The following is a 24,287-nucleotide window of genomic DNA, read 5'->3' as shown; positions in this document are numbered from 1 at the left end:
CCGGATATGGAAGAGTTTAACTCTCAGAGGCCACACCATTTTTCCCATTGCTTCTCTTTGCGTAAGTTTGCTCCATTCCCCTCTCTTTGCACTCCAGCTTCCTCTGCATGTTCATATTGCGCTTAACCCAGTATGACTGTGATCCCTTGCTATACATCATGACTTCTTAGGTCCAGCACCTACTGGTGACAGTCTCTGGGTCTCTTAGATCAGAGAGGCAATTGGCTTGGCCCAGATTAGTGGTTCTATCTATTTCCCACTCCCTGAAAATTCCATTAAGATAACTTGTTGGTCACCAAAATAATCTCTTGATAAAGCAAATCAGTTTATTGCTTGCTGTAATAAAGGAGTACAATGTCTTGACCATCTCAATAGCATCTTACAAAGGTGTGATGGATTTCAGGCATGGATTTGAGGATTCGGAGGTCTATTTTAAGGTGAGTCTTTCAATGCTGGAACCAACTTTGGATTGGGCAAGTTAGTGAAAGAAAAGTTTAGGGCTGGTCAACACAAGAAAGTGAGGGTTTCTCAGAGTCTTAAAGAGTAAACAGTCTTTTGATGAGCCTACTAAAGTGATTTATTGTCCTATGAACAGGTAAGGAGAGCTAGAGGAGTATCTATTGTTCAGAGAAATGGTTTCTGGAGGAAGTTCTTAAAACAGACAATAAAGTCAGTTGGAACTTCTTCCTGGGCTAGAGTTTTCTAAAGTTCTGTTAATTTACTCAGTGAGCTGTATGTTTTAGATTGTTTCTTTTCTCAATTCGGAATGCCATCTCTTATTAAAATTGTGTGGCAGAGGGAGGACACATATTGTGATTTACCCCATTTCAGGACATGAAATTTTTGTCTTTAGGGGAGGTGCTTGGCCACTGGTAAATTTTTTTTTTTTTTTTTTTTTTGAGACGGAGTCTTGCTCTGTTGCCAGGCTGGAGTGCAGTTGCCCGATTTCGGCTCACTGCAACCTCTGCCTCCTGGGTTCAAGCCGTTCTCCTGCCTCAGCCTCCCCAGTAGCTGGGATTACAGGCACGCACCACTATGCCCAGCTAATTTTTGTACTTTTAGTAGAGACGGGGTTTCACCATGTTGTCCAGGCTGGTCTCAAACTCCTGACCTCATGATCTGCCTGCCTCAGCCTCCCAAAGTGCTGGGATTACAGGCGTGAACCACCATGCCCAGCCGACCATTGGTAAATTTTTATAAAGCTTCCCAGGTGACTCTAATATTCAGACAGGGCAGCAACCCAATGGCCTAAATCAACAGTTAAAGCCAGGCCACATAACCCAATGGTTTTTGTGTGTGTGTTTGATCAGTTATCCATCTGTAATGGTGGTGGTAAGGGTCAGGTAAGGCACGTAATATATAAGATCACTCCTTCTAGGGACTGTGGAAGTGGCAGGAAACTGAAAATGTGTCTATCACAGGTATTCATTGTCTCTAGGGAGTGCCTGGTCTGGGATGAATCACAGTATGTGCACTCCACCCACATTTTTAATACAGGTGTTAAAAGGCCAACACCCTTTGGAAATCATAGGGGTTTAAATTGCCAGTACGTGAGTACTTTGTCTAGAGCTTGTGTAGGCTGAATACACCAGGTGCCACTACTGTTGATGACTAGAAGTGGGTGGAGGCAGCAAACGGGATCTTGTTGTTCCTGGGCCATGGTCCAGAGGCTCCAAAGAACAGACAGTGAAAAGATTATGAATCAGCTAATTGGTGTGGCAGTGTCAAATTATGGTCAGGAAAAGGCTGTTGGAAATATCAGGGAAATGCAGACGTGGGAAGAGGCTGGAGGCCTGTTGGTGCAGAGAAGGGACTGGCAGGAATTTAAACTAGTATACTACAGCATTCTTGGTTGAGGAGGGAAAGCCCAGTAGGAACTGAAAGTGAGGCCCTAGGGAGAACACAAGGAATAATCTAGCCCCATATTATCAGGGAAGAAAAGGATCCAGTCCAGGTACAGCTGTTGGTGGTGCTTCGGTCTCAGGCTACTTGAAAAAAGCAGAACTGTAAGTGTTATATACAATGACCAACCACTACAAGCAGAGAATTCAGGATTAGTAGCATAAAGGGCATGGAGACAACCTCCCAGTGTTTTCCCCAATGACAACGAGCCAAAACAGGAAAATAAAAATTAAGTCAGGAAGGGCGTGGTTGCTCACACTTGTAATCCTAGCTCTTCGGGAGACTCAGGAGGGCAGATTACCTGAGGTCAGAAGTGTGAGACCAGCCTGGGCAACATGGTGAAACCCCATCTCTACTAAAAAAAAAAACAAAACAAAAATTAGCCAGGTGTGGTGGTGGGTGCCTGTAATCCCAACTACTCGGGAGGCTGAAACAGGCGAATCGCTTGAACTCGGGAGGCAGAGGTTGCCGTAAGCCAAGATGGTGCCACTGCACTCCAGCCTGGGCGACAGAGTGAGACTCCATCTCAAAAAAAAAAAAGTTAAGTCAAATGAAAAAGACATACCTAGAGAAACATTGTTCTCAAGGAGGAATCTAAGGGGACCAAATCCATGGATTTAGTACTTATGGGCTAGGAGGAAAATTAGAACGAAAGATGAGAAGCCATAGATCGACCCTTCCAAAAACATTATGCAAATACTAGTGTGTCAAGATCATGGACACACAATGATTTAACATACTGCCAGTTTATAAAATGCCCTTCAAGAGGAATGTATCCTCATTTACTAAATCAGAAAATGACCCAGCAATTTCACTTCTAGGTGTAACTTCTAGATAAATGTTTCCATGTGTACGTGAGAGGACATTTGCAAGTATGCTCATTGAAATGTTGATTGGAAACCAAAAATTTAGAAATAGTTATATTAGTTACAGAATACCTAAATATTGTGTTTTATTTCAATAAGATAATACCAGATGTCCATTAAATAAATAACTATAAGAATGGACATTTATAGATACTAAGTGAAAAAGCAAGTCAAAAAAGGATACATTCAGTATGGCAAAATTTATATATACACATACACAAATATATAGAATGGTAGCTGGGTGTCATGGCTGGGTATCAAACCTACATTTCTAGCTATTTTGGAGAACTACTTGAGACCAGGAGTTCAATGCTGTGGTGTGTTATGATCATGCCAGTGAATAAGCCACAGCATAACATGACCTTGACTCTAAAAAGTAATGACAGTAATATAATTCATTTATTTTTACATACATATTTAGAAAAGGAATAAAAATATAGATTGCATATGCACCAAATCAATAAAAACAATTTCCTCTGAAGAGGGAATTGGGATTTGGGATGGTATCACACAAAACTATGTATAATATTTTATTTTTTAAAACATGAAGTACATTTGTTATAATGTTATCATTTATAATTTCAGTATAGTAGCTTGTAGGTGTTGTTTATTTTTTTTGCTGGTCTTAAACCAACCAAAAGTAAATATACAAACATGAACAGAAAAAAAATCACATGGTGCTTTTTACGATATTTAATCAATGGTATTAATTCAATGTATCTAATGTTATATAGGGTATTAACGATGTCAAGGATAACATTTAGTGCATGCTTCCAAGGAGCATCCGATATCTAAAGACAGACACACACACACACACACACACACACTAATACACACACACACGCAATTACAAGAGTAAGTATAAACTTTTATGAAAACATGTATGAAGAAGATATTACTTTTTGTTAGAAAAGGGAAGTCAAGAAAATCTACAAAGAAGAAAACCATTTTCGATTGGTCACTCAGAAAGAGTAGGATGTTCAGGAATGGGGGACAGCAGGAATAAAGGCATAGAGGTATAAAACAAGTAGACATTTTAAATAACAACACAATGTATTGTGTGATTGGATTATAAATTGGGTATGGGTTATAAAGGTAAATGACAGAAAATAGACCTGGAAATTGGGGATAGTTAATAAAAGGCCCAGAATGTCGTATTAAGGAGTTTGGGCTACAGATGTACATCTCGGTAAAATAATGCTGTTGCTGATATGGAGGATGATTGAACCGATGTGAGTCTGGAGAAAGGAACACAGGAATCTAGGTAAGAGAAACCCATCATTCATTACTAGATGATGGTCAATATCTAGTGAGTCACTTCTGCATCACGTACTACAAATATAGTCTCAACATTTCGGAAATGAACTGAAGGTCAGAACTGGAATTATTACCCTGATGGTGGCTGGTGGCAACCTCAGAGAGAAGCTAATATGAGCCTCAAAACAATCAGAAAAGTTGAGTACAAAACTGCTCTTTACCCAATAGAGAAAGCTTTCTGTTGACCATCTATTACTCATATAAAGAATAAATATATAATCCACACTCTCCAGGCAAAGAAGGTTTATTTGTGAAGAAAAACCAGCTTTCTTGGATGGTTGTACTGTAAACAAGAGCCCCTTTTCACTACATGCTTAAGAGTCTGTTGAACCTGCCAAAGGGTGGTTCACCTTGGCTGCAGTAATAATGCAGACTGGCTCCTCCACAGGAAAATTAGGGATTTGCAATAAACCACCAAAGACCCTGAAAGCATTTGTGTGAGTGGCCTACATATTTGCTGGAGTGACATTCTGAATGGAGACAGAGTTTTTTCTTTGCTCTCATTCTCACCCCACTCTCCTTACCCTGTGGAGATAACATTGGTCTGAATATCAGAGGCCTTTGAGTTAGTCTTACTTATACCTTTTCATCCCACGAGATTTTTAGAAAATTGCTTCTCCTCTCAGGATTCTAGGGCCCTCATCTGAGAGTAAATTTTTTTTTTTTTTTTTAAATTTCTCTCAACTGACTACATCTTGACCTTGGAGCAGAGAATATGATAACTACATTACTCAGTCATTTTATTCAGCATGCTGATTCAGTGGCCTTTCAAATCCTTTCCACTAATTCACGCAAAGGAAGCACAATTCTGAAAAATATGTGTCTGAAAAACACGGCTGTTTACCTTCTAGCATTTCAGGGGAAAGATGATCTAAACATGGCCACTGATCTTTAGAGTGTAGGGAAAGAGCAATAGTTCAAGGCCCAGTTAGATGAAGATGAGTGCAGCTCAGCTGACCCCAGAGGTCTGAGATCTTGAGTCCCAGTGACTCTCCCTGGCTTTTTCTACACTGCTCGGGGCAGAGGCTTCCTGTAGAATTCCTTCAGGGACAAATTAGGTGCTTGGCTACCACCTTGAACTATTTTTATGGTTCTTGTTCTATTTTTAACATCTGGTCCAATCAGATAATCTTCTCTCATTTGATGATGTTGGAGGCTTTACCCATCTTACATCTCAGAGGTTTGTGAGTCAATTCAAAGTAAGGTCTGTGCTTCTCTTTAAAGAAATAATTTGGAAAGCATAATGTAAAGGTCTTTTCAAGATCCACATTGTCACTCTTGCCAAAGGCTTTCATCTCTATGCTTGGGAGATGGAAAGCAATGTGGAAAATGTTGATAAAGGTCTTTTATTAACTGTGAAACCAGGGGTGAATTATTTACTTTACAAGATCTTCAATTTATTTGTAACTAAAATCGGAGACAAAATGCTCACTTATAAAATTGTTACGATCATCACTTGAAGGATAAAATTTGTGTAAGAGCTCTTGAAGTAAAGGAGATGTTCAGTACACAGTAGTTCATGTCACTAGGCTGCTCAGGATAATCAACCAAGAAAAAAGTGCTATTGCATTTTAGTATTAATAGCAAATTAATTTCAAATTTCAAATTTCAAACTTCAAATTTCAAAACTGAATTTTTGTAAGTCATTTTTCTTTCAGTTTTCTTTTGAAGACAAGGAGTAACATTGTTGCGAATAGGTTATAGTAGGTGAGAACGGGGTAGAAGTGGGAGGTGGGATGGAGAGCTTACTTTCTTATTTACTGATCTCCTCATCTAACTACACCATGATGGACTGCTGTCATGCATCACAAACTGATGCTTTGTACCTTTCTCTTTCCATTAATCTCATTTATGAAAAGATAACTTTGTTATCACTCTGTGTTTACACCTGAGTAGCCAAACATGGCTGAAGGAAAACATGGACTCACTTTATGTTTACAACTCACTTTAGATTTATAACCTCAGGGCTTCTAAGCAATTCACCTAGGTCTCATGATTTAATATATTCTCCTCTCTTTAGACACCTATTTAGTATTTTCCCCATATCTGAAAACCTTGCTTACCTTCTCACTGACAGCATAGGACTTTGTTTTACATAAATATTCACTTGAAAAAAATAGAAGTGATTAGAACAGAGTTTCATCATCTTCCCTCCAGCAAACTGTAGCTGAGCTTACATCAGAATTCATATTCTGTGCTGTACTTTCTGTTAAAATGATGAGCTATATCCCTTTTCCGAATTAAGATCAGAATTTTCACTTATGCTCTCAAATCTACTTCTTGGCCGGGTGCGGTGGCTCACGCTTGTATTCCTATAACTTTGGGAGGCCAAGGTGGCTGGATCACTTGAGGTCAGGAGTTTGAGACCAGCCTGGCCAACATAGTGAAACCTCATCTCTACTAAAAATGCAAAAATTAACCAGGCATGGTGGTATGTGCCCGTAGTCCCAACCACTCAGGAGGCTGAGGCAGGAGAATTGCTTGAACCCTGGAGGCGACCTGAGATCATGCTACTGCACTCCAGCCTGGGCGACAGAGTGAGACGAAAGAAAGAAAGACAGAGAGAGAGAGAGAGAGAGAGAGAGAAAGAAAGAAGGGAGGGAGGGAGGGAGGGAGGGAAGGAGGGAAGGAAGAAAGGAAGGAAGGAAGGAAGGAGAAAGAAAGAAAGAAAGAAAGAAAGAAAGAAAGAAAGAAAGAAAAAGAGAAAGAAGAAAGAAAGAAAGAAAGAGAAAGAGAGAGAAAGAAATCTACTTATTATCTTCTCAAGAACTTTATTCTTACATCATGAATGTTATATTTTCTCTAAAATAATTTATATCAACGTAAATGTGCTGTAATATATTTTACCTTTAACAAACCCTTATGGATATGATGCTTTCTGCTCTTCAGAAAGTAGTCCATACATTCTACCTTCACCTTCTTCCTCCTGTTAACTCCAAACACACTCTAATCAGGAATCCCTTCCACTCTACACTGAATCCACTTACCAAAGTTACCAACAAGCCTCATGAACCAAATCCAGTCATCAGTTCCCTGTCTTTATATTATTTAACTCAGAACAGAAGCAGCATTACCAGAGTGCATTATTCCTGCTTTGATAAGCTTCCTTTTTTTTTTTTTTTTTTTTTTTTTTGGTTTTCAATGCCTTGTCAGTTAGGCCAAAGATTCTAAGTTCATAAGGGGCATCATTTCATAGTTGTTTTACATGTAAATTTCCAGAGAGTAAGATCTTTCTCAAAAAAAGTATTGACGTGGCTTTTTTTGTGGGTAAGTAGTGATATCGAATCTGTTTTCTGGGAAATAAACAAAATTTAAGATAGTTGAGGCCGGGCATGGTGACTCACTCTTGTAATTTCAGCACTTTGGGAGGCCGAGGCGAGAGGATCACTTGAGGTCAGGAGTTTGAGATCAGCCTGGCCAACAGATTTTAGTGAAACCCTGTCGCTACTAAAAATACAAAAATTAGCCAGGCGTGGTTGTGCACACCTGTAATCCCAGCTACTCAGGAGGCTGAGGCACAGAATTGCTCGAACCCAGGAAGTGGAGGTTACAGTGAGCCGAGATCATGCCACTGCACTCCAGCCTGAGGGACAGTGAGACTCTGTCTCAAAAAAAAAAAAAAAAAAAAAAAAAATTAAGAGAGCTGTACTGACAAAAATACTACCAGCTTTTTAAAATTTATTTATTTATTTATTTGTTTGTTTATTAGAGGGAGTCTCGCTCTGTTGCCCAGACTGGAGTGCAGTGATGCCATCTTGGCTCATTACAACCTCCACCTCCTGGGTTCAAGTGATTCTTTTGCCTCAGCCTCCTGAGTAGCTGGGATTACAGGCATGTGCCACCACACTTGGCTAATTTTTGTATTTTTAGTAGAGACAGGGTTTTGCCGTGTTGGTCAGGCTGGTCCCGAACTCCTGGCCTCAAGTTATCCATCTGCTTCAGCCTCCCAAATTGTTGGGATTACAGGCAAGAGCCACGGCACCTGGCCCATTTAAGTCTTTAATCCATCTTAAGTAGATTTTTGTATATGGTGTAAGAAAGGGGCTTTCTAGTTCTTTAAGATGCATCACTAAGTTATCGGTTGGAAGTTTTTCTACTTTTTTGATGTAGGTGCTTATGACTATGCTTTTACCTCTTAGTATTGCTTTCACTGTCTTCCATAGGTTTTGATATGTTGTATTTCCATTTTCATTTGTTTCAAGAAATATTTAAATTTTCTTCTTAATTTCTTCATTAATCCATTGGTCATTCAGGAACATACTGTTTAATTTCCATGTATTTGTAGAGTTTCCAAAATTCCTCTTGTTTTATTCCATTGTAGTCAGAGAAGATACTTGATATTATTTCAGGTTTTTAGAATTTTTAAAGACTCATTTCGTGGCTTAACATATGGTCTTTCCTTTAGAGTGATCTACCTGCTGAGGAGAAGAATGAGTATGCTGCAACTATTGGATGAAATGATCTACAAATATCTATTATATCCCATATTAGTCAGGGTTTGCTAGAGAAACAGAACTAATAGGAAATATATATATATATATATATATATATATATATATATATATGAGTTTACTAAGTGTTTTTTTGTTTTGTTTTGTTTTGCTTTCCTTTGTTTTTGATGGAGTCTTGCTCTATTGCCCAGGCTGGAGCGCAGTGGCACAATCTTGGCTCACTGCAACCTCCACTCCCAGGTTCAAGTAATTCTCCTGACTCAGCCTCTCGAGTAGCTGAGATTACAGACATGCATCACCACACCCGGCTAATTTTTGTATTTTTAGTAGAGACAAGGTTTTACCATGTTGGCCAGGCTGCTCTTGAGCTCCCGACCTCAAGTAATCTGCCCACCTCAGCCTCCCAAAGTGCTGGGATTACAGGTGTGAGCCACTGCGCCCAGCCTATTAAATATTAACTTACATGATCACAAGGTCCCACAATAGGTTGTCTGCAAGCTTGAGGAGCAAGGAGGGCCAGTCCAAGTCCCAAAACTGAAGAACTTGGAGTCTGGTATTCAAGGGCAGGAAGCATCCAGCATGGGAGAAAGATGTAGGCTGGGAGGCTAGGCCTGTCTTGTCTTTTCACGTTTTTCTGCCTGTTTTATATTCAGTGGAAGCTGATTAGATGATGTCCACTAGATTAAGGGCAGATCTGCCTTCCTCAGCCCACTGACTCAAAGGTGAATCTCTTTTGGCAACACCCACACAGATAGACCTAGAATTAATACTCTGTATCTTTCAATCCAATCAAGTTGACACTCAGTATTAACCATCACAGGTCATTTGGTCTATCATTATCTGTTCAATGCTCAAAGTGGGATGTTGACGTCTCCAGCTATTATTGCATTGGGGATATCTCTCATTAGCTCTAATAATATTTGCTTTATATATCTGGATGCTACGGTGGTGAGTGCATATATATTTATAATTGTTATATCCTGTGGCTAAGTTGATCCTTTTGTTATTGTATAATGACCTTCTTTGTTTTTTAATAGTTTTTTGTTTTCACATCTATTTTGTCTAAGTATAGCTACTCCTGCTCTTTCTTGACTTCTATTTTCATGGAATATCTTTTTCCATCTCTTTATTTTCAGTCTATGTGTGTCTTTATAGGTGGAGAGTGTTTCTTGTAGGCCACAGATTATTATTCTTTAAATCCATTTAACCATTCTATGCCTTTTAATTGGAGAGTTTATTCTGTTTATATTCAATGTTACTGATAATTAAGGACCCCTGCCATTTTGTTATTTTTCTTACTTTTTTGTGACCTTTTCTTCCTTTGTTCTTTCCTTCCTGTCTTCCTTTTTAGTGAAGATGATTTTCTCAGTAGGTTTGCTTCAATTTCTTGCTTTTTATTTTCTGTGTGTGTTTGTTTTTTATTTGAGGTTATCATGAGGCTTGCAAATAATATCTTATAACTCATGATATTAAAGTGAAGAAAACCTAGCACTGATTATATAAACAAACAACTAGCAAAGACTCAAAGAGAAAACTAATAAAAACTCTACACTTTAAAAATATGGACTACTTCACATAATTGCATGTTATTCTTTGACAGGGGCCATGGAAATCATCTCTGTATGATTCTACTTTTATTATATGTGCTGCCAAAGTAAACACTTTATTATTTATGTGAATAAATTAAATTCTCCAATCAAAAGACATAGGGTGGCTGAATGGATTAAATAACAATATACAACAATATAATTCCTGCAAGAGACTCACTTTAGCCTCAAGGAAAAACATAGCCTGAAAGTGAAGGGATGGCATAAGATATTCCATGCAAATAGCAACCAAAAGAGAGCAGAAGTGGCTGTACTTACATTAGAGAAAATAGACTTTCAGTCAAGAGATGAAGAAGGTCACTATATAATGATATAGAGGTCAATTCATCAAGAGCATATAACTATTGTAAATATATAAGCATCCAACTTCAGAGCACCTACATACATAAAGCAAATATTAACAGAACTTAAGGGAGAAGGAGATAGCAATACAATAGTAGAAGACTTCAGTACCCCACTGTCAACAATGGATAAGTTATTCACTCAGAAAATCAGCAATGCAACAGCAGCCTTGAATAACACAATAGATCAACTGTCCTAACTGACAAATACAAAACATCACATCCAATAGCAGCAGAGTAAACATTCTTCTCAAGTTTACATGGAACATTCTCCAGGATAGATAATATGTTAGGCCACAAAACAAGTCTTAACAAATTTAGGAAGATTGAAATCATATCAAGTATCTTTTCCAACCGCAATGTTATGAAACTAAAAATCAATAACAGGAGGAACTTTGGAAAATTAAAACATATGTGGAAATTAAACATACTCCTCAATAACCAAATTACTTATTCTGGTTCTGAGAAGAAATCAAAAGACAGTGAAAACAGACACGCAACACATCAAAACTTATGGAATGCAGCAAAAAACTTCATTCCCTGTGAGGGAAATTTACAGTGATAAATGCCTATGTCACGAAAAAGAAAGGTAGAAAGAAAAAAGAAAGAAAGGAACAACCTTACTTTATACTCAAGAAACTAGAAAAATAGGGAAAATATAAATCTAAAATTGACAAGAAGAAAGAAGTAAAAATTAGAGCAGAAATAAAGGAAACAGAGATTAGAAAAACAACTTAGTCTCCAGGAACACTCAGGCTGGCGGGCAGTGAGGGTGTTAATTACAATTTGGATATAAAACCATTTTCCTAGCCCACCTTAGAGAAGACTGTTGCCACACTAGTTGAAATGGTTTCAATAGCCTCCCTTGCAAGACACTTCAGATTCAAAGAATTTTCTTTGTAAAAGCAGCAAGGGAGGTGTCACAGTTTTCCATTCAGAGCAACAACTTTAAGTTCTTGCCATGGAAAATTCGGAGAAGACAGAAGTGGTTCTCTTTGCTTGTGGTTCCTTTAATTCTCTCACCAACATGCACCTCAGGTTGTTGGAGCTGGCCAAGGACTACATGAATGGAATAGGAAGATAAAGAGTTGTCAAAGGCATAATCTCTCTTGTTGGCGATGCATACAAGAAGAAAGGACTCATTCCTGCCCATCACCAGGTCATCATGGCAGAACTTGCCACCCAGAATTCCAAATGGGTAGAAGTGGATACAAGGGAAAGTCTTCAGAAGGAGTGGATAGAGACTGTTAAGGTGCTAAGGCACCATCAAGAGAAACTGAAGGCCAGTAACTGTGATCACCAGCGGAACTCACCTGTGCTAGGAAGGCCCGGATGAAAGAGGAAGTGGACTGAACAAAGACAAGATTCTGATCAAAAGGAATCCCCTAGAGCCAAAGATGAAAGGTGCGCCAAAGGTCCATCTGCTGTATGAGGGTAGATTTCTTGGAGTCTTTGGTGTTCCCAGTTTGTGAAGAGTGAAGATATCATCCAAATCATGGCAGATTATGAGCTCATATGTATTACTTGATATATATTACCACGGGAAATTCAGATTAAATTGGAAATGATGCTCAGAAATTCATCTATGAATCTGATGTGTTGTGGAAACACCAGAGCAACATTCATATGGTAAATGAATGAATGACTAAGGACATCTCATTCACAAATCTGGAGAGTCCTCAGAAGGGACCAGAGCATTTGCTAGTTGGCACCAGATCTTGTCCAATAATACACTGAAAAGCACAATTTGTACAGCTCTGAGAGTGAAGACAGGAACGTTGGGATCATCCTGCCCCTTTGCAGAGAAACACTGCAGAAGCTAAGGCATAGGAATTCTACAGCATGATGTTTTGGACTTCCCTTTTGGGGATTTGAAACAATCTGGGTATTGGTAACGGGGGCAAGATATTGTGATCCGTAGCATAAAATAAAGCTTAAAAGTTTAGTAAAAATCAGTGGCAAGTTAAAATCAGGATTTATTTTTATTAGAAGTTGCTAAGATGAATGTTTTCCACATGTTTTTTTTTTTTAGAATGTACAAATCTCTTTATCTTTAAGCCAAGAGATTAGCAGCACACTAAAACCAGAAGAATTTTCAGTGAAACTAGCTAGAAATAAGAAGTAAAAAAGTACATTGAACTCTACCACATAAAAGACACAGAGTGTGAAAAGTAAGAGTTCATTTAAAATTCTAACTTTGGTTATGAAGGGAATTGACATCTTCTGGCTGCCTATTGCTGGGTAATCAAGAGCCAGGATAGACAAAGGAAGGAACTCTTATAGTGGTGATCTTGTAAAATGCACCAATGATAAATCATCCCCAATTATGCAAAATAATGACTGTGAATTTGCCTGGCAGAAACATTGCACCAATAGTGAGTTTTCTGTGGCACACATCAGAATGGTCAAATAAACTTTGGCAAGACTTAACTGCCCAGAGCTCCACCTTTGGAGGCAGGGAGTGAGGTCCAAGCCCTTGTATGTTTAGAAAGGTATGTAGATATTTCTGATGCCCACCAGAGATAGAGAGTTGCTGCCTTACAGGTTACACACATTCACTTAGCCTTTTGTGAATCATGTTCTGGCCCTGGCCGTCTGCCACCTCTTTATCTTCAGAAACAACTTCAGAGATAACATCATGCTGCCTTGAAATGAGAAAATCACAGAGAATGAGGGGTCTCATTCAAGGAATTTATAAGTCTGAATGCTCTCAGCCTTTATTGATAGTTTAATCAAAAGATCTGAGTGGGGCACGGTGGCACATGCTCTGTAATCCCATGTACTTGAGATGCTGTGGCCGGAGGGTCGCTTAAGCCCAGGACTTTGAGACCAGCTTGGGAGAAACAGGGAGAGTTCATCTTAAAAAAACTCGGGAGTTTCTGAAGAGCCCTGCTCTTTCTCTGTTCCAGCCCACTGTGAATCTGCCATTTGTGAATTTAAGCAGAAAAGGGATCTGTTTTCTTATACTTTTCCTTTTCTTGCCCTTTTGTATGAAGTTTAACTAAAAGTAGTACTCTCAAATCATTAGTCACAGCTGTATGATAAAAACTGGGTAAAATTTCATGGAAGTTCTACCAATTGGGAAAATGAAAGACTAGAAATAGCTTTTTGTAAAATAGTTTCAGGGTTTGTGAAAATAGTTCTGCGATAGAAACAGGACTAAAATTAAATTTCTAATGAAAATAGAATAATTTGCTTTTTTGTAATTTCTATTTCTTACCTATACCACCCCAGATTAAGGGTTTGAATTGCAGAAGAAAAATATAGAATTGTGCAATTGCATAGTCAGACCTGAATCTACAGTTTAAAAAAGGAAAATGTTAAATAAGGTTAAGCAAATGTTTATGCTATAGCTCCCAGCTTATTCCCACTAAAGCCATCGGGCCAACTCCCAAAGACAGGGAAGGCGAAAAGCCCCACACCTAGCAGGTTTCATTATCCATCTGCTGAGTGAATGAAAGATTGGAATCTCAAATCCTAGAGATGCGAGTCATTTTTCTACTCCTTAGCCTTTCGGAGTTTAAGAGTTGAAGCAGCACTGAAAAATAACAATTGAGCAAGATGAAGCTATTATAACGGAGCTTTAGTTTCTTCTGGGCAACTTCTAGTTCATCTGAAACTTCTCTCATGCTGTCATGCCTTCCTAGTTAGAAGTGCCCAGGCCCTGCTCACCTGTGACAGCATTGACCTCAGAACCTCACTGGATGAGGCATGTGCAGGAGGCCTGGTAATGGGGAAATGGAGCAACAACATTATACAAAGGACAAACTGCTTGGCTTTTTCTCCCAGTTCTGAGGATGCTGCTGATGCTGCCACATAATAGTGTAATTTTGGGTGTCCTCCTGAACAGAACTTCCCCTTTGAATAATGGAAATAAGAACAATGAACTTCATAGGAGAATAAATATTGATAACTGTTGTGACTTTCTTTAGGAAGAAGAAAATATGTCATTGTTTATTCCCTACTTCATCATCCACGTAATTTGCTTTTGCAATGTGAATTTAGAGGAAATATGTGATGCTGGTATTGTGTTTTGTTTGTTTTTTTGATGCTGGGGGTTTTATTTGTTGTATACTTTACTCTGTATATTGTGTAATTTGAATGCAACAAACAAAGATGCAGGAAAAGTCCTTTATTGGCATCTTCAAAAACAATTTAAAAATCAACAAAACTGAGTTGGTTTCTTTTGAAATAAACAAAATTACCAAACCTTTAGCTAGACTAACCAAGAAAGAAGAGAGAAGCCTTGAATAAATGAAACTGCAAATGAAAGAGATGTTACAACCGATACCTCAGAAATACAAAGGATCATAAGTGACTATTGTGAACAATTATACTCCTAGTTTCTAGAACGCAAAGTAGCAGCGATGTCTTTATTAACTAGGACTAAATGTTCAATTACCCCATATGGTAATATACTTGTAAAAAGGATCATTGTGTGTTAATTGTTCTTGGCCAGAATATCAGGTGATGGAGAATAGTAATATCATCTTAAGAGAGTTGACGGCAGTAAGAAAAAGATATTAACAAATGTTATTAAGATAACATTATAATTTTTGATTTTACTACCATTTATAGTTTCAATGGCTGTCATTTTAAAATGTTTTTATAGCTACAGCTGAGGCAGCATATGTATTTTGGAAAGCAGAATACCATGCTTAGAAGTTAATAATGCAAACTTAGTCACTTACTAGCTCAGTGACATCTGATGACTCAATTAACCTCATTGTGCCTTGGTTTTCTCATGCATAAAGGGGAAAATAATAATAGTGCCTTTATCTTATGGAGATAAAGTAATGTTTTATGGAGTTAATACCAATACAAATCTTAGAAGTGTGCCTGGCATATAGTAAATGTTACATCTACATTAGTTCTAATTATTTGTAGAGAGAACATTAGTATTCTGGTCTTAGCTCTGCTGCTCTCTGATTATCTGTAATTCTGGGCAATATATTCTGATCTCTGAGCAGCCTCCATTTTCTTCTGTAATAGGTGCATAATATTTCTTTATAATGTTTTAATGAGAAAATGGATACAAAACTATATATAAAAAACTCCACATGATTTAAAAATTTATTTATTGCATAGTATAAAAAGAATATGTGATCTCCGGTTCCATCCATGTTGTTTCATATGACTGGATCTCATTCTTTTTTATGGCTAAATAGCACTCCACTGTGTATATATAATACATTTTCTTAATCCAGTCATTTGTTGATAGACACATAGGTTGCTTCCAAATCTTGACTATTATAAACAGTGCTGCAACAAACATAAGAGTGCAGATATCTCTTTGATATACTGATACTGATTTCCTTTCTTTTGAGGATATATGTACCCAGTGGTGGGATTGCTGCATTGTATTTATGCTAAGTGAAATAAGCCAGGCACAGAAAGGCAAACACTTCATGTTCTCACTTATTTGTAGGAGCTAAAAATCAAAACAATTGAACTCGACATAGAGAGTGGAAGGATGATTATCAGAGGTTGGGAAGGGTAATGGGAGTCGGGGGGAGGTGGGAATGGTTAATGAATAAATAAAATAGAAAAACTGAATAAGACCTAGTATTTGATAGCACTACAGGGTGACTATAGTCAGTAATCACTTAATTGTATACTTTTAAGAGCATAATTGGATTGTTTTTAATTCAAAGGATAAATGCTTGAGGGGGTGGCTACCCCATTCTCCATGCTGTGCTTATTTCACATTTCTTACCTGTAACAAAACATCTCAGGTACCCCATAAATATATGTACATCTACTGTGTACCTAGAAAAACTAAAAAAAAATAAATAAAAAGAATGTGTGAAAATTATGGAGAAGAACAACAAAAAGAACGCTCTAACATATAGAGAACAGACCAAAGATGATATAGTCTTGATTGATAGTTTGAGATAGTTTTTAATTCCATTCCACCAACCATTTTTTACTTCCTTCCTTCTTTCTTTCCTCTCTTCCTTCTGCCCTCCCTCCCTTCTTTTTCTCCTTCCTCTTTTCTTCCTCAGTAGATATTCAATAATTTATCACACATTTGCTGAGAAACTATATTCTAACAGGCCCAGTGCTAGCTACAAAAGCATTCTCCACATGTGGGAGAGTTCAGGCAGATAGTAAAGAACCAGTCACACTGAACATCCATGGACGAGTGGGTAACACAGATAATTTAATCTTCAGATTTGAAGTTTCACAAATTAGTGGCCTCAGGATAATTTGTGTGGCTTTTAAAAAATACAAATTTCTAGACCCCACTTCTTGATTCTACCAACGGGAATTCTGAAAATAAGGGAAGGGAAATTGCAGAGAGAAATGGTCTATATTTTCTAACGTTTCACCAAAGAATTCTGATGCAGCAGGTCCACAGACCTTGGCCAGTTTGAAAATTTATTGAAATATCTTATAGTTCATTCCAATGTAAGTATATGATTAATCATTTTTAAAAGATAATTTTATATAAACCAAAAAATATTGTCATTATTGCTTTCTTAATTTCAGCATGTGGGTATTGTGATATAGGTTCCTTTCATGATTTTCCAAATACAATGTCATCACTTAAAATGTAGCAATACTAATCACAATAGTAGAAAAAGAAACACATTCCAGCACTTTCTATACCTAGATCCAGAATTTTTGTCCAGTGATATCAATCACCTTGTTCCACAAATCTAAATTAGAGATAAATCCTCTTTTTTTGCTTAGGTGGTTTTGTTTCATTTTTATTCCACATCTGTATTAGTCCAAACTGTTGATAACAAAGGAAAGAGGTGAAGAAGTATAACTTGATTAGCCTAAATCCATTCCCACTATGAAAAAGAGCATGGAGCCAGCCTGTGAGCAATGGTGAGTAACATCATCGTTACTAACAAATGTGGGCCATTTTTAGGTATTCTAATCTTGGGCTTCAAAGTCTAAAACATTAAAAAATAAAAGAATAAAACTTTTTTTGTTTAAAGCAATGCTGGTTTTCTAATGGCTCAAAGGTCAATCATCAGCTTAAGTCTAGTAAAAATGAGGATTACATGTTATCTCTTTTAGAACCAGAAAACAAGATAATATTGGAATGCAGATTGTTAGAAATGAGGCATTTTTGATGTGTCTGATTATTCTCTCATTCAACATATGTCTAACCTGTGTGATTCTTCTGTTAAATAATATCTAGGCCAACTAGAAATCTACACAATATTCCTAGGAGTGATTATTTTCTACGGGTTTCAGAGCAAGTACCAAAAATGTATAAATATCTAACATTTATTTTTCTTTTCTTGAATGCTAAAGCATGTGAGCATCTTGGTCTATTATATTTAGTCAAGAATATCTTTCCACTATTTCTGCATTAAACATTAATGAGTAGATTCCTTCGGAAATTTGGCATTTTGTCCTGCACTAGAATTAGAAAAAGTTTTCTCCTCAAATAACTGGAAACAGCATGTGTTCTGTTTATTGCTTCACTTCAAAGCCAGCCTTATAATTCCTTTCTGATTTTGTCTGGACAAGTTCAAATTAGCTACTACATGACTAGCCCAGACAGCCTTTCATAATCAAAATTGGTTGGCAAATGGTAAGACCTTTGGCTAAAACTGTGTTTTCCTGTGCTGTTATTAATTGTCTAGCTTAGAGGAAATGGAGAGTTGTATAACTGCTCGTTTTCTAATGAAGTTTCTTAAAATCATAAAATGGTATAGTAGAACAACAAAAAAAGGCGCTCTGAGGATAAATTTCATCCTGTGTTTCTGTGGAAATAACTAGATTTTGGTTGTATTTTTCCCCAATCTGTGAGACATCAATGCTTTTGAAAAAAAAATGAGTTATTAGATTAAAAGATACTAAAAATTAAGCTCCATGTTTTATTAAATTCAACAGAAATAAAATTACTCTGTCAGAATGCTGTGAAAGGTTTTTAAACATTTGCTCTCACTTTCTGTACTCATTTAATCTCATATTAGTAACAAAAATTTTCAAAACTGGCATCATTCTGCAGGTCATATGTTGCATAATAGTAACACAGTTGGTTTCCCTCATTTAATATATGGTGTCTCTGAGACTCCTGGAGGAGTCTCAAAATCACAGAGACAATTGCTGGCAGAAATAGGGCTTGATTTTATGATCTTCAATGCATAGGCCAAAGTACTTTGTAGTAGAGTGAGCTGCTTCAACTACTAACTCTTAATGAAGATGTAAGGAGAGCCTAGAAGACTCAAATTCAGGCACCTGTGCAAGTCACTGCCAGAGTTCAAATTGATTTTCAGTCTTGTATAAATTCCAAAACATGTAGGTGTTGAGTTCCTGGACACTTCCCTCAGAAACTTTTGACAGATAAAAAAGTACTTTGAGCATTTTTACTATAAATTTTATACTTTTATTTTAAAATTAGAAGCATTACCTTTGTAAAATAATTAATTTGGATGACTGTATAATCATTTCAAATTTTGACTTTGCCTGGAAATTCAAAGGATAGCAAGTTCATGTGATTTATGCATTTCTTTTTCTTCTTTCTTTCTCTTTTTTTTCTTTTCTCTTCTCTTTTCCTTCCTTCCTTCCTTCCTTCCTTCCTTCCTTCCTTCCTTCCTTCCTTCCTTCCTTCCTTTTCTCTCTCTCTCTCCCTTCCTTTCCCTTCCCTTCCTTCTTTTCTCTCTTTCTTCTTCTTTTTTTGATGGAGTCTCACTCTGTCACCCAGGCTACAGTGCAGTGGCATGATCTCAGCTCACTGCAACCTCTGCCTCATGGGTTCAAGAGATTCTCCTGCCTCAGCCTCTCAAGTAGTGCCCGCCACCATGCCCTGCTCATTTTTGTATTTTTCGTAGAGACAGGGTTTGCTGTGTTGGTCACGCTGGTCTCAAACTCTTGACCTCAGGTGATCCACCCGCTTTGGACTCTTAAAGTGCTAGGATTATAGGCAAAGGACTGTGCCCAGGACTTTCTTTTAAAGAAAATTTCTGGATACAGACTGATATTCAAACTGACAGCACTGGTTTTGTCTTTTTAACTAAATCTTCCTTGGGAAATAGACTATCTAACTGACACTGTTAATTTTTATAAATGTCATTAACTATCAGAAGCTTTTTGAAAAATGAAACAGCTCCACAGATGAGTCTGCATGCTGAAAATGTCTGAACTCTTAGATTACCCAGTCAAGCTCTAGTTCTTATCTTGATCTGCATGTTACTGATTGTCAAATTAGAAGAATTAAGTTAATTATATTGTCTACCTTCTAGCATATACTCATAAAAGTATGTATAAGTATTTAGTTTCTAACTTACCAATACATTCATATATTAATGTTCTAAATGTTAGTTTCTGAGTAGTATATTTCTAACTTACTTTGTAATTTTCCAAAGGAAAAAAATTCTATAAATGGTTTCAAAGTACCCAAATTATTAAAGACATATTTTGTATATCAGATACCTCAATTATAATACATAGAGCATGATAGAAACTTACCATCATGCTTAGCAGTGTGTGAATGTTTACAACATGCACATAATTCCAGGAAAGCAAAGATAAGCCTGACTCATTCTTAATTGAACCAGGGATTACTTCATCCCAATGGGCAATGCCTTTCTGTTAAAGTAGAATGAATTCTCTTTCAGTTCTATAACAATAGCAAATCTTGTCACTTTGAAGGCTGTAGAGGGCAAATAGATGGATATCTTAGTTAGGCACACTACGCTTCAGACCAATTAGTTGTAGTCATTTAATAATTATTCAAAGACCTGTTCATCCCAAAGTAGAGATGGAGGTCTAGCTATGTGGCCCAGGATGCCAAGCATCTTCGAGAGTGGGAATAAGGAAATCTCCAAAAGTCTCCAGAATTGTTATGCATGCCAAAGTTTGAGAAGCACATTCCTAAACCATTACCAGGAACTAACTTATAGATTGTGGGAAGATGCTGACTCATGTTTCATTTAATAAAAATGTGGTTATTTAGCCAGTGCCAAAACACCAAGGCTGGGAATTCCATTAGTTGGTAGAATCTTAAGACATAGCCAAGATAAAGCCTGAGTATTGGCAAAGGTGGGACAAAAGCCAAGAATTTTTTAAAGTTGCTTTGCTTATGATGGCTCCAGCTGTAGGGTTCTGCTCCACTCCCAATGAAAAGTAGCAAAAATCAACACTTGCTAAGTTCACACAACATAATGAAACTCCCCTGTAGCGTAGTATTGATGTGTGTTAGGCAAGAGCTAGGGAGGTGTTGATATGCTAAGCCTCACAGAAAGGACAATTTTATTTTATAGGAACCTTTATAATATCAATCTTTTATTCACTAATTAGATCATTTATTATTTCCACTAATATTTATTGAGAGCCAGTGATGTGTAATCTGTGTGCAAACTATTGTGGAGTTACAAAAATAAGTAAAAGGCACAGTCTTCATAGTTAAATCGTTGACAGTATAATGGAGGTAACACACAATGAATATGCAATTTTAAAACAATGCCATTTGTGTTAACTAGGAGTAAATAGCAGCTGTCAAACCACCCGGCACATGAACACTAACCCAGTTTAGAAGGCTCAGAGAGGCTTCCTGGAAAAATTAGTAGGTTAGTTGAGGCCAGTAGCATCAGTAGGAATTATTTAGGCGATGGGTGCAAGGAGAAGGAATGAAGTGGGGAATGGGGCAAAAGGATGTTGCAAGTAAAAGATATTACATTAATATAAGCCAGAAAACAGGGTGGGAACCGCGGCAAGGTGCCTTCATGGGACTGTAGGTTGTTCATGCTGGACAAAACAGAGAGTACAAAATGGAGTGAGGAGAAATGAGGGTGGTGAGATACAGGACCAAATTGTGAAAGTCTCCCAAACCACAATAAAGTCTTCTAAATCGTATTTGTCCTGGAGAAGGAGTGAAGGAGATTAGAGTGGGTGGGTGGCAATCAGCCAGAAAGAACTGAAAGGTTTTAAAGCAGTGAAATAGCTACAGTCTATTTCTGCTGTAGAAGTAGTGTGGCTACAATGTGTGTAACATTGGAATGGGAGAAGACTGGAGGCAAGGAGGCCACATAGAAGAATGGTGACTTGAATTAAGTTGCAATGGAGAAGGAAGAGAGGTGGACTCAAGAGGGTAAGTACTAAGAAGCAACAGCTTGATGGTATACTGGATGTGGAATATAAGGTGGTGCCTAGGTTCAGCCTTGGGGAAAACAGTGGGTATGGGTTCACTGACGTAGGGAATTCAAGAGTTGTAGTGCAGTGGGGATCCAGGGTTGAAGCGGACAGAAGTTTCGAGACAGTGATGACTAAGTGACCTGCTTTAATTCCAAAGTGAGAGCATATTTGAAAGCTGTAAGCCTGTTGCTCTTCAAAAGCACACTGTGGGCCTGGTGCGTTGGCTCATGCCTATAATCTTAGCACTTTGGGAGGCCGAGGCAGGCAGAGCACTTGAGGTCAGGAGTTCGAAACCAGCCTGGCCAACATGGTGAAACCCCGTCTCTACTGAAAATACAAAAAAATTAGCTGGACGTGGTGGCAGGTGCCTGTAATCCCAGCTACTCGGGAGGCTGAGGCAAGAGAATCGCTTGAACCTGGAAGGCGGAGGTTGCAGTGAGCCGAGATTGCGCCAGCGCACTACAGCCTGAGCAACAAAGAGAGACTCTGTCCCAAAAGACAACAACAACAACAACAAAACAAAAACACACACACGCACTGTGAAACTACCAGTTCTCCTCTGAATTTCCATGCTATTTCTGAATGAATATGCTTCATTGCACAGAGCAAGGGCGTGCTGGGCACGCTGGATCAAAGGTGAGGCTTAGCAATAACATCGCTTTTTGTCCCACTATCCCGTTCAGTGAGCCAAGGAAAAGATTGAAGACCAAAGACTCTGCTCTTGTGTTGCTCTATAACCTGCATTTTAATTTTTTAGTTTGTGAAGTGGGAGAAATATTAACTTATTTTTCACAGCTGACCTAAAAACTTTTTAATTAAATATAAAACATCCTAAAAGTTGAATTTGATTATAAATGCCTAACAGCAAACTTGCACAACTTAATTTTTTTAAAAAATCCTAATCTGCAAAACTTAATCATTGTGGAACTGTTTTGAAGCCACAAGCCCTGAATTTTACTGACTTTTGTTTGTTTGTTTATATTTTTTGATATAGGGTCTTGCCCTGTCACCCAGGCTGGAGTGCAGTGGTGCAGTCACAACTCACTACAGCCCTGAGTTCCTAGGCTCAAGCATTCCTCCTACCTCAGCTTCCCGAGTAGCTGGGTCTATAGGCACATGACATGCCATCTAGCTAATTAAAAAAAAAAAATTGTAGAGGTGGAGTCTCACTGTGTTGCCCAGGTTTGTCTCAAACTCCTGGGCTCAAGCAATCCTCCTATCTCAGCTTCTCAGAGTGCTGGGATTACAGCCGCGAGCCACTGTACCCAGCAAAATTTACACAATTTTGTAAACTGTGTGTTTGCCATGCCATCTCAAGCTCAGGGAGAATATAATATTCCATCTACATATTTAAAAACAGGTAATATGTTAACCTAAGAAAACCTTGCTTTGGGATTAGAAATGCAGAATACTTTTCATACATTGCTGCTGCATATCTAAGCTTTTGGCCACTGGTTCTACATACTCCTCTGTTTAATGATCTATTTTCCTACTTTGATTTGAAGATGATGTTTTGAAGGAAAAAAAAAATCCCATGATTTGTTTCAGAGAATTGAGACTTGAATATTGGCTTTATTATTGCCTAGATGGGTGACTATTGGGTGGGTTTCTTTGTTGTTTATACCTCAACTATTTCATCTGGGCCTGTAAAAGTATTCCCTTCAGACACTCTTGATTCATAATCACTTTCTCAAGATCATCACTGGCATTCAACTTGGTCCTGTGCTACATTAGTGCAATCTCCTCAAGCCCGCATTTTTGTCCTGGTAACATCTCTGTTTTTCTTGACTGCTTTTTCCTCTATCTGCTCATGCACACACAAGCTGTTTGGTTGGATAATTGAAACTAAAAATTATAAATTCTGGAAAATCCTAAGATACTTCTAAATGGAACCTATTTTTTTTTCCTCTTTCTGTACCCTACATCTGCTAAATAGCTTTCTGGAACCCAACTTGAAAGTAAGCATCTTGGAAATAGCAGAAATATTTAAATTGCCTCTGAATTAGTTGTGAAAACAATAAGACATAAGATATAGATATTTATAAAGGCTTCATTGATACTGCCAGTTCCTATAGAGTTCCCCAAATATATTGGCTCTTGCTCCAGTATAAAGAAATGAATAGTAGTAATTTACAATGAGATGAATTGACTATTACATTTATTAAATTCAGCAGGAATTTCTCCCTCTGGATTTAAGACCCACTTACCACGCAGCTCAAACTCTGTCATTAGTTCCATCTTCTATTAAACCCCAAGGCCCTGTGAGATAATATGGATTATGTGCTTCATTTGAATATGCCTTTGCATTCTCATTTCATGTCTATTCTCATGTTGATCCTTTGACTTGGCAGAATAATAGCCTGATTATTAACAAGAGTCTACATTTGCACAGGCATCTCCATGGCCTTTACAATAGCTGATTCCCATTTTGCAAAAGAAAAAAGTGAAAACTCAGGACAGAAATGCCACATTGCTAGAAAGTTACAGATCTGAGATTAGAAACTAGGTTTCACAGCTTCACCATGGTCATATTGCCTCTCCTGGTATGACTGAAACACAAGGAAAGGTACTTTTAATAAATGCAGCCACATATTATGTTGTTTAATAAATTATATAGGAACAAATATACATATTCTGACCCAATATGTCAACAGTGCTGAGGTTGAGATTTATTGGTCTACACTGAGGGTACAGCAAACTTTT

The 24,287-nt window shown here is 37.7% G+C and overlaps 1 non-coding gene and 1 pseudogene across 1 annotated transcript; one reads left to right on the top strand and one right to left on the bottom strand.

Moving 5' to 3' along the window:
* Positions 1-10,091: 10,091 nt before the first annotated feature.
* On the bottom strand, positions 10,092-10,198 carry LOC114676517 (U6 spliceosomal RNA). Its single transcript, XR_003727585.1, has one exon. It is a non-coding gene; the product is annotated as a U6 spliceosomal RNA (small nuclear RNA).
* A 1,247-nt stretch (positions 10,199-11,445) lies between these two features.
* LOC695369 (nicotinamide/nicotinic acid mononucleotide adenylyltransferase 1-like) lies at positions 11,446-19,175 on the top strand (annotated as a pseudogene).
* The last annotated feature ends 5,112 nt before the right edge of the window (positions 19,176-24,287 follow it).

The sequence above is a fragment of the Macaca mulatta genome, chromosome 2, assembly GCF_049350105.2.
Source record: "Macaca mulatta isolate MMU2019108-1 chromosome 2, T2T-MMU8v2.0, whole genome shotgun sequence".
Lineage (NCBI taxonomy): Eukaryota > Metazoa > Chordata > Mammalia > Primates > Cercopithecidae > Macaca > Macaca mulatta.
The sequence above is the reverse complement of the archived record's forward strand: the minus strand, read 5'-3'. Positions and strand labels throughout refer to the sequence as shown.